Genomic DNA, 7,547 nt, shown 5'->3' with positions numbered 1-7,547 from the left:
TATTGAAGCATTATTAAATGTCTTTTGTTTAAAAATGAGGTTTCCAGCTACACAAGGTGGCTCACGCCTATAATCCCAACACTTCGGGAGGCTGAGGCAGGAGGATTGCTTGAGGCCAGGAGTTCAAAACTGGCTGCCTGGGCAACAAAACAAGACACTATCTCTACAACATTATTTTAAAAATTATCCAGGTGTGATAGCACAGCCTGTAGTCCCAGTGATATGGGAGCTGGGCAGGCAAGTGCTGGGTAGAGAAGGGTAGGGTCCCTGGCCAAGGGCTCCACCCTCGGGCCTGTGCCCATGGACCTGAATGAGGACAGGTATTTCTGTTTTCACACCCAAAAAGTTGCCTTTTGGCTGGCCACCGCCCCCCACCCCTGCTGGCATCCTGTGCCCATAAAATCCCAACACCTAGCGGGCACAGACACAAGCAGCCGGACATTGAGAGGAGCAGAGGAACACACCAGCAGATACCAGCAGACCAGCAACAGTGGAATGGTGCAGATGCCAAGGGGATTTCTGCCCAGGGCGGTTGGAGAACAGTCCCACCGCTGGGTGGCCCGACCCCAGAGTAAGACCACCTTCCCACTCTATTCCCTGATTCCGGCTCCCCATCCATCTAGCTACCTCCACCACTCAATAAAACCCTGCACTTAACCTTCCAGCCCATGTGTGATCTGATTCTTCTAGTACACTGGGCAAGAACTCAGGCTGTCACATTCGCCCTCTGTCCTTGAGATAAGGCAGAGGGTCTACTGAGCTGACTAACACAAGCCGTGGAACACACGCCCACTTGGGCTTCGGGAGTCCTGCTGTGGGGCCAGAGCCCAAAAGCACTCTTCACAGCCTCTGCACCTGCTTGTCTGCATGCTCCTCCTAGGGGTCTGAGCAGCAGGGCACTGAATAAGGGAACCACACCTCTGTTGCATGCCCTGCAAGGGCAATAAGAGAACACTCTCTCATTTCACCAGCTAGTCTGGAGGCTGAGGCAGGAGGATCACTTGGGCCTGGCATTTCTAGGCTGCAGGGAGCTGTGACTGCGTCACTGGGCTCCAGCCTGGGCAACAGAGTGAGGCCTTGTCTCAAAAAGAAAAAAAAAAGAAGTTTTTGCATTGAACATTTTTATTAATAGGTATATTTTTTGAGACAGAGTCTTGTTCTGTCACCCGGGCTGGAGTACAGTGGCAAGATGTTGGCTCACTGCAGCCTCCACCTCTCAGGTTTAAGCGATTCTCATCATGCCTGAGCCTCTCAAGTAGTCAGGATTACAGTTGTCCGCCACTACCCATGGCTAACTTTTGTATTTTTCGTGGAGATGGGGTTTCACCATGTTGCCCAGGCTGGTCTGGAACTCCTGACCTCAAGTGATCTGCCCTCTTTGGCCCCCCAAAGTGCTGGCATTACAGGCATGAACCACTGTGCCCAGTCAATAACATACTTTTAAATGACTTTTTTTTTTTCTTTTTGGTGTACAGGTCTCTAAAGAGTTCATAAACAATTTTACGGTGGTGTTTTTCGGAACTTCCCCTCTTTCCCTCTCTGCCGTCTTTCTGATACTTTCAGGTTTCTAAGGCTTCCATATTCAGTCCTCTGACCAGAAAACTGGGATTTTTAGTTAGTTCATTCTGCCATATATTAATATTTCTTGTGACTGTGCTCCTGTCCGGAAGGAAAGAGAGAGAGGGAAATAAACCAATGGGTGTTTGCTCCCCTGTCTTGTTACCACAACTCCTCAGAGTTTTAGGCTCCTGTGAGGTACTTTGACTATTGCAGCCACTGCTGCTGTCCACGCTGTGATAGGACTGCAAGTTTACTTTGAATTCTTGTCTTCTTTTCCAATATGTCTGCTACCACATACTTTGTGGAGTTCTCAAATAGATGCTCCATGCATTCTATCCAGGTTTTATAGCTGCATTCAGTGGGAGAGGCAGAGTGGAATGTGCTTCTACAACTTAACTAGAAAACCAGCTCTTGATGTTTTATACAATCTTTTGAGAGAAATTTGTCTTTGAACAGTGGACCTAGATGTGTTAATAGAGCAATGTAATAGACTCTTAAGATACTGGCTGGGCATGGTGGCTCACGTCTGTAACCCCAGCACTTTGGGAGGCTGAGGTGGGCAGATCACTGGAGGTCAGGAGTTTGTGACCAGCCTGGCCAACATGGTGAAACCCCGCCTCTACTGAAAATACAAAAATTAACTGGGTGTGGTGGTGCATGCCTGTAATCCCAGCTACTCAGGAGGCTGAGGCAGGAGAATCTCTTGAACCCGGGAGGCAGAGGTTGCAGTAAGTCAAGATGACACCACTGCACTCCAGCCTGAGTGGCAGAGTGAGACTCCATAAAAAAAAAAAAAAAAAAAAAAAAAAAAAAATTATCTACGAATTGCCACCTGTGTCTTAGCATTCATTGCATGTGTGCATCTAGTCAAACTCCGGAAGCAGATTTGCCTAGCTCATCTACAGTTGACCATAGACGCATGAAGGAGCCCAGCTAAGACTAGAAGAACTGCCCAGCTGAGCCGAATTTAACTGACAACCTGCAGAATTGTTAGCCAAATAAATGGTGTTTTATTAAAACCACTAAGTTTTTGGGTAGTTTTTAAAATAACATAGCAATAGCTAACTGCTACTGTAAGCAAAGTACAACAAAAGCATTAATCCATTGTGCTGTGATTTTAAAAAGGATTTCTGGTTGATTTTGCACTTCCAAGGGTACAATGCTCAAAATTTTAAAAGTAGCATAGCTAATAGTATTGCTAATCATTTTTGTGCACAGTAGAATATAATTCAGACAAAACATTTTTCAGTAACTTAATTTTTAGGAGGAATTTTGTACCTGAGATTCATAGCTTGGGCACATTACAAAAATCCTTCAATTTCAACTACTGAAAATGATTGGCAGTCTATAAGCATCATTTCAACAAGTTTTGTTTAGATTCTTAAACTCCATAGACTCAACACGATAAGGAATTGCCTTAAAGGATTCCTGTAAAGTCTGTTTTTTTGAAGCTTGCTTAATGAGAATCAAATGAGCTTTGGTTACCTTACTTGTCTCTAACACTTTCTTGTCTTTATAGTCATTACATTCTTTGTTACTGTATTTGGATGAAACATGATTTTTCATGGCTGTTGCATGTGATTTTGGATTTTTTTCCTCATGAAATTTGAAGGCAGAAAAGTTGACATTTAGCTTTTATTTTGTCTTCATAAGCTATGAAGGATTTTCAAATAAGACTTTTTCTTAAAACACTCATGGCCTTATAATTAAACAATTGAAAATTAAATAAAGTTATTTATTTATTTATTTTTTGAGACAGAGTCTCACTCAGAGTGCACTGGCGTGATCTCAGCTCACTGCAACTTCCGCCTCCCGGGTTCAGGCAATTCTCCTGCCTCAGCCTCCCGAGTAGCTGGGATCACAGGCATGTGCCACCACACCAGGCTAGTTTTTGTATTTTTAGTAGAGACAGGGTTTCGCCATGTTGGCCAGGCTGGTCTCGAGCTCCTGACCTCAGGTAATCCACCAACCTCAGCCTCCCAAAGTGTTGGGATTACAGGCGTGAGCCACTGCCCCCAGCCGATACAATTCTTAAAGGTTATTTTGTTTATTGTTCCAAATGCTGATACAAAAAAACAATTCTACAAAGATTAGAATTATATCTAATTTTTATTTTTGTTTTATAATTTAAAAAAGTATTTGCTCAAAAAGAGTACGATTGTCTTAAATGTATTTGGCTACTGCATATTATCCTAATATTTTATTTTATTTTATTCTTGGTTTTTAAGACAGGATCTCACTCTATGCCTCAGGAAGGAGTGCAGTGGTGCAATCATAGCTCACTGTAACCTCAAACTCCTGGGCTCAAGTGGTCTTCCCACCTTAGCCTCCTGAATAGCTGGGACTACAGACGTGTGCCACCACACCTGACTAAGTTTAAAACAAATTTTTGTAGTCTTAAACTCTTAGCCTCAAGCAATCTTCCCATTTTGACCCCCCAAAGTGCTAGGATTACAGGCATAAGCCACAATGTCTGGCCCTTAATATTTGTATTGACTGTTCACCTATTTCCCTATTTATTAATAACTTTTTGTAAGTTCCTATGTTTGTACATAAAATTAGATACTTTCATAATCCCCATTAAGTATTGTAGCATTTAACTCTTGCCATAATCAATATATATTTATACTTCAAATGACTGAAACATTTCAACATATAAGGCATGTGGGGAGGTTTTCACCCCAGTTGACATCTAGAATGCTTACCTACATTTGAAAATGCTTAGATATTAAAAATAAACCTAAATTATATTCTTTGTTCATATTACCGACAGTTTGGTACTGATTATATATGATGATAACATATAAGATCACATCTTGTACCAGTTCTGGGATGGCAGAAGTAGTGTTGAGGTAGACATTTGGCCTTCCAAAGGGTAAGGCCAAAGGTGAGAGCAGATTCTGGCCAAATATTAAGGCCAAAGCTAACTTTCTTTTCTCTTCTTTTCTTTTTTTTTTTTAGACGGAGTCTCGCTCTGTCACCCAGGCTGGATTGCAGTGGCACGATCTCAGCTCACTGCAACCTCCACCTCTCAGGTTCAAGCGATTCTCCTACCTTAGCCTCCTAAGTAGCTGGGATTATAGGCGCTTGCCACCATGCCCAGCTAATTTTTATGTTTTTAGCAAAGATGGGGTTTCACCATGTTGGCCAGGCTAGTCTCGATTTCCTGGCCTCAAGTGATCCAGCCGCCTTGGCCTCCTGAAGTTTTGGAATTACGGGCGTGGGCTACCGAGCCCAGCCCCAAAGCTAACTTTCAATGCATCCCTACAGCTGACTCTTACTTTTTCCCCTCCTCCAGAACTGTCCTAGATGATGTGACTTAGAAAGTATCTGGGATGATTTTAATCCATAAGAGCACACAGAGGAACATTATAACATCCTGCTTCATCTGGCTTCACTTCCACATAGCATCCCATGCCTTCACTAATACCACCCCCACCCCTGCCCCAGAAGACATACCTCTCTTCCTTTTGTGAGCTGGGTCCTTTTAAAATTACTGGGGTGGGCAAGTTAAGTGGAGAGTGCACCTGCAGTGAAAAAAGGGAGATAACTGAAAAAAGATGAAAGAACTTGACCAGATTCTTTTGTAGTTAATAAGTGTGATGATTGGATTTTCATGCTCTTATGTGAGATGTGCCTCCCTCAAACCTTGTCATGGCATCTTGGCACATTACCCATCTGATGTGGAAAAAAAGAAAAAAGAAAGAAAGAACTTGATCAGGAGACCGAACATAAGAAGAGCCAGAGAGGACCACGGTTTTCTTTAGAGAAGAAGAGGCTTCAGAGGTGAAACATCGCTGGAATCATTAAATGATTGTTGGAGGTTATGCATTGTTTCTAATTTCCCCTAAGTATGGATGTAAAAATTGCAGGAAACCACTCTTGGATGGAAGAAGCCACATTAAATGTTGGAGAAAGTTGCTGAGGCAGGATCTCAAGAGTTGGGTGGAAGGAGAACCAGTGGAGCAATGATGTCCTCAGAACCAGCAAACATACTAGGCAGACTTCCCAGTTTTAATGCTCTTTATGGTTTTGTAAAAAGTAAGAACAGCCTTTCTCTAACAAGGGATATCCTGAACAAGAGATGGGTTGCCCTCAAACTTCTGGTTGTCTATTGCTGATTAAAAGGAAGGCCAGCTAAGCACAATGCAGTATCCTAGATTGGATCCTGCAATAGAAAAAGGACATTAGTGGAAAAACTAGTGAAATCTAAGTTTGGAGTTTAGATAATGGCAATGTATCAGTGTTAGTTTCTTGGTTTTGAAAAGGTACCAGGATAGGCCGGGTGTAGTGGCTCATGCTTGTAATCCCAGCACTTTGGGAGGCCCAGGCTGGCAGATCACCTGAGGTCAGGAATTCAAGACCAGCCTGACCAAAATGGTGAAACCCCACCTCTACTAAAAATGCAAAAATTAGCTGGGCGTGGTGGCACACGCCTGTAATCCCAGCTACTTGGGAGGCTGAGGCAGGAGAATTGCTTGAACCCAGGAGGCAGAGATTGTGGTAATCTGAGATCGCACGACTGCACTCCAGCCTGGGCGACAGAGTGATACTCTTTCTCCAAAAAAAAAAAAAAAAAAAAAAAAAAAACAGAAGAAAGAAAGAAAATGTAAATGTACCAGGATAATGTAATGTGTTAACCTTGGTGAAAACTGGATGGGAATATATGAGAATTCTCTGTACTATCTCTGCAAATATTCTGCAAATCTAAATTTATTCCAAAAGTGAAAAACAAACAAAAAGAAAACACCTAAAACTGCGGGAAAATAAGAAGGCATGAATTTGAAAGTAGGCTAGTGGGTTTTTATAGGGAGGCTTTTCCTTCAGGGCTAGGCAGCACCCACAGAGAAGGTTAAATGGGAAGAACGTAATGACTGCTCCAAATATGGACTAGAAAGTAAAGTAATGAAACACAACTGAGGGAAAATAAGTAGAGGATAGACTCACATCAGGATACTTCGTGTAAATTTTGAGAAAACGATCTCAATATTAACATGTATATTATAATGAGATAGCAATGGTCTAATACAAACTCATTCTCTCACACAGATTATCCTTTAGTGTTTAGTCAATGTTCAATTCACATGGAATTGACATCTGCCACCTTTGGTGAGAGTTATAAGGAACCAGATTTTTTTTTTTTTCTCTTCCTCCATGCAGATGTGAACTGTGGTTAAACCATGGTTTTGGAGTGAGATGGCTCAATATTTTTTCTTACCATGTTGTTTCATAGTTTTAAATTCTATATTAAAAAATTAAACCACTTAAAAAATGAACAAGTAAAATCATATCAAACTAAAAATCTTCCCAATCCTGAACTAAATAATCAACAAAATGAAAAGGCTACCCACAGAATGGGAGAAAATACTTGCAAACTACATAGCTGATAAAAGGTACTATGGTCTGAATGTTAGTGTCCCCCCAAATTCATATATTGAAGCCTAATCCCCAAAGTGAGAGTGTTTCCATTAGGGCAGAGCCCTAATGAATGGTATTAGTGACCCTATAATAATATTCCCCAAATTCCCTTTGTATGTACTCCATGTGCTTTTTCGATTATCCTATTCTAGTGCAACCACTTTTTGGAATACTGTATTATCAGGCGTTAATACCTTAGCATAGATTGGTTTATCTCATCCTAGAGACTGGTGAATTTTTTACTCATTTATTTATTTATTTTAGAGATAGGATCTCACTATGTTGCCCAGGCTGGCCTTGAACTCCTGGGCTCAAGTTATCTTCCCACCTCAGTTTACCAAGTAGCTGGGACTGTAGGCACATGCCACCATGCCTAGGAAGACTGGTTAACTTTGATGAGAAATCAGAAAAGACCTTGAGTACCGAGGATGGACTGTGAAAGTGAAGGATGAGGTGTAGAACAAAATGGGGAGAGGACACTGGAAATTGCCTCACTTACTTCAGGCCAAGAGTTCTGAAAGCTCCCCTAGCAATTTCAGTCCCTGGGAAGCTTCTGTAAAAATCTTTAT

At 42.0% G+C, this 7,547-nt stretch overlaps 1 non-coding gene across 1 annotated transcript; it reads left to right on the top strand.

Moving 5' to 3' along the window:
* Positions 1 to 5,138: 5,138 nt before the first annotated feature.
* LOC111531625 lies at positions 5,139 to 5,244 on the top strand. Its single transcript, XR_002728338.1, has one exon. It is a non-coding gene; the product is annotated as a small nucleolar RNA U13 (small nucleolar RNA).
* The last annotated feature ends 2,303 nt before the right edge of the window (positions 5,245 to 7,547 follow it).

The sequence above is a fragment of the Piliocolobus tephrosceles genome, chromosome 12 (genome assembly GCF_002776525.5).
Source record: "Piliocolobus tephrosceles isolate RC106 chromosome 12, ASM277652v3, whole genome shotgun sequence".
Lineage (NCBI taxonomy): Eukaryota > Metazoa > Chordata > Mammalia > Primates > Cercopithecidae > Piliocolobus > Piliocolobus tephrosceles.
Note: the sequence above shows the minus strand (reverse complement) of the source record. Positions and strands in the feature narration are given on the sequence as shown.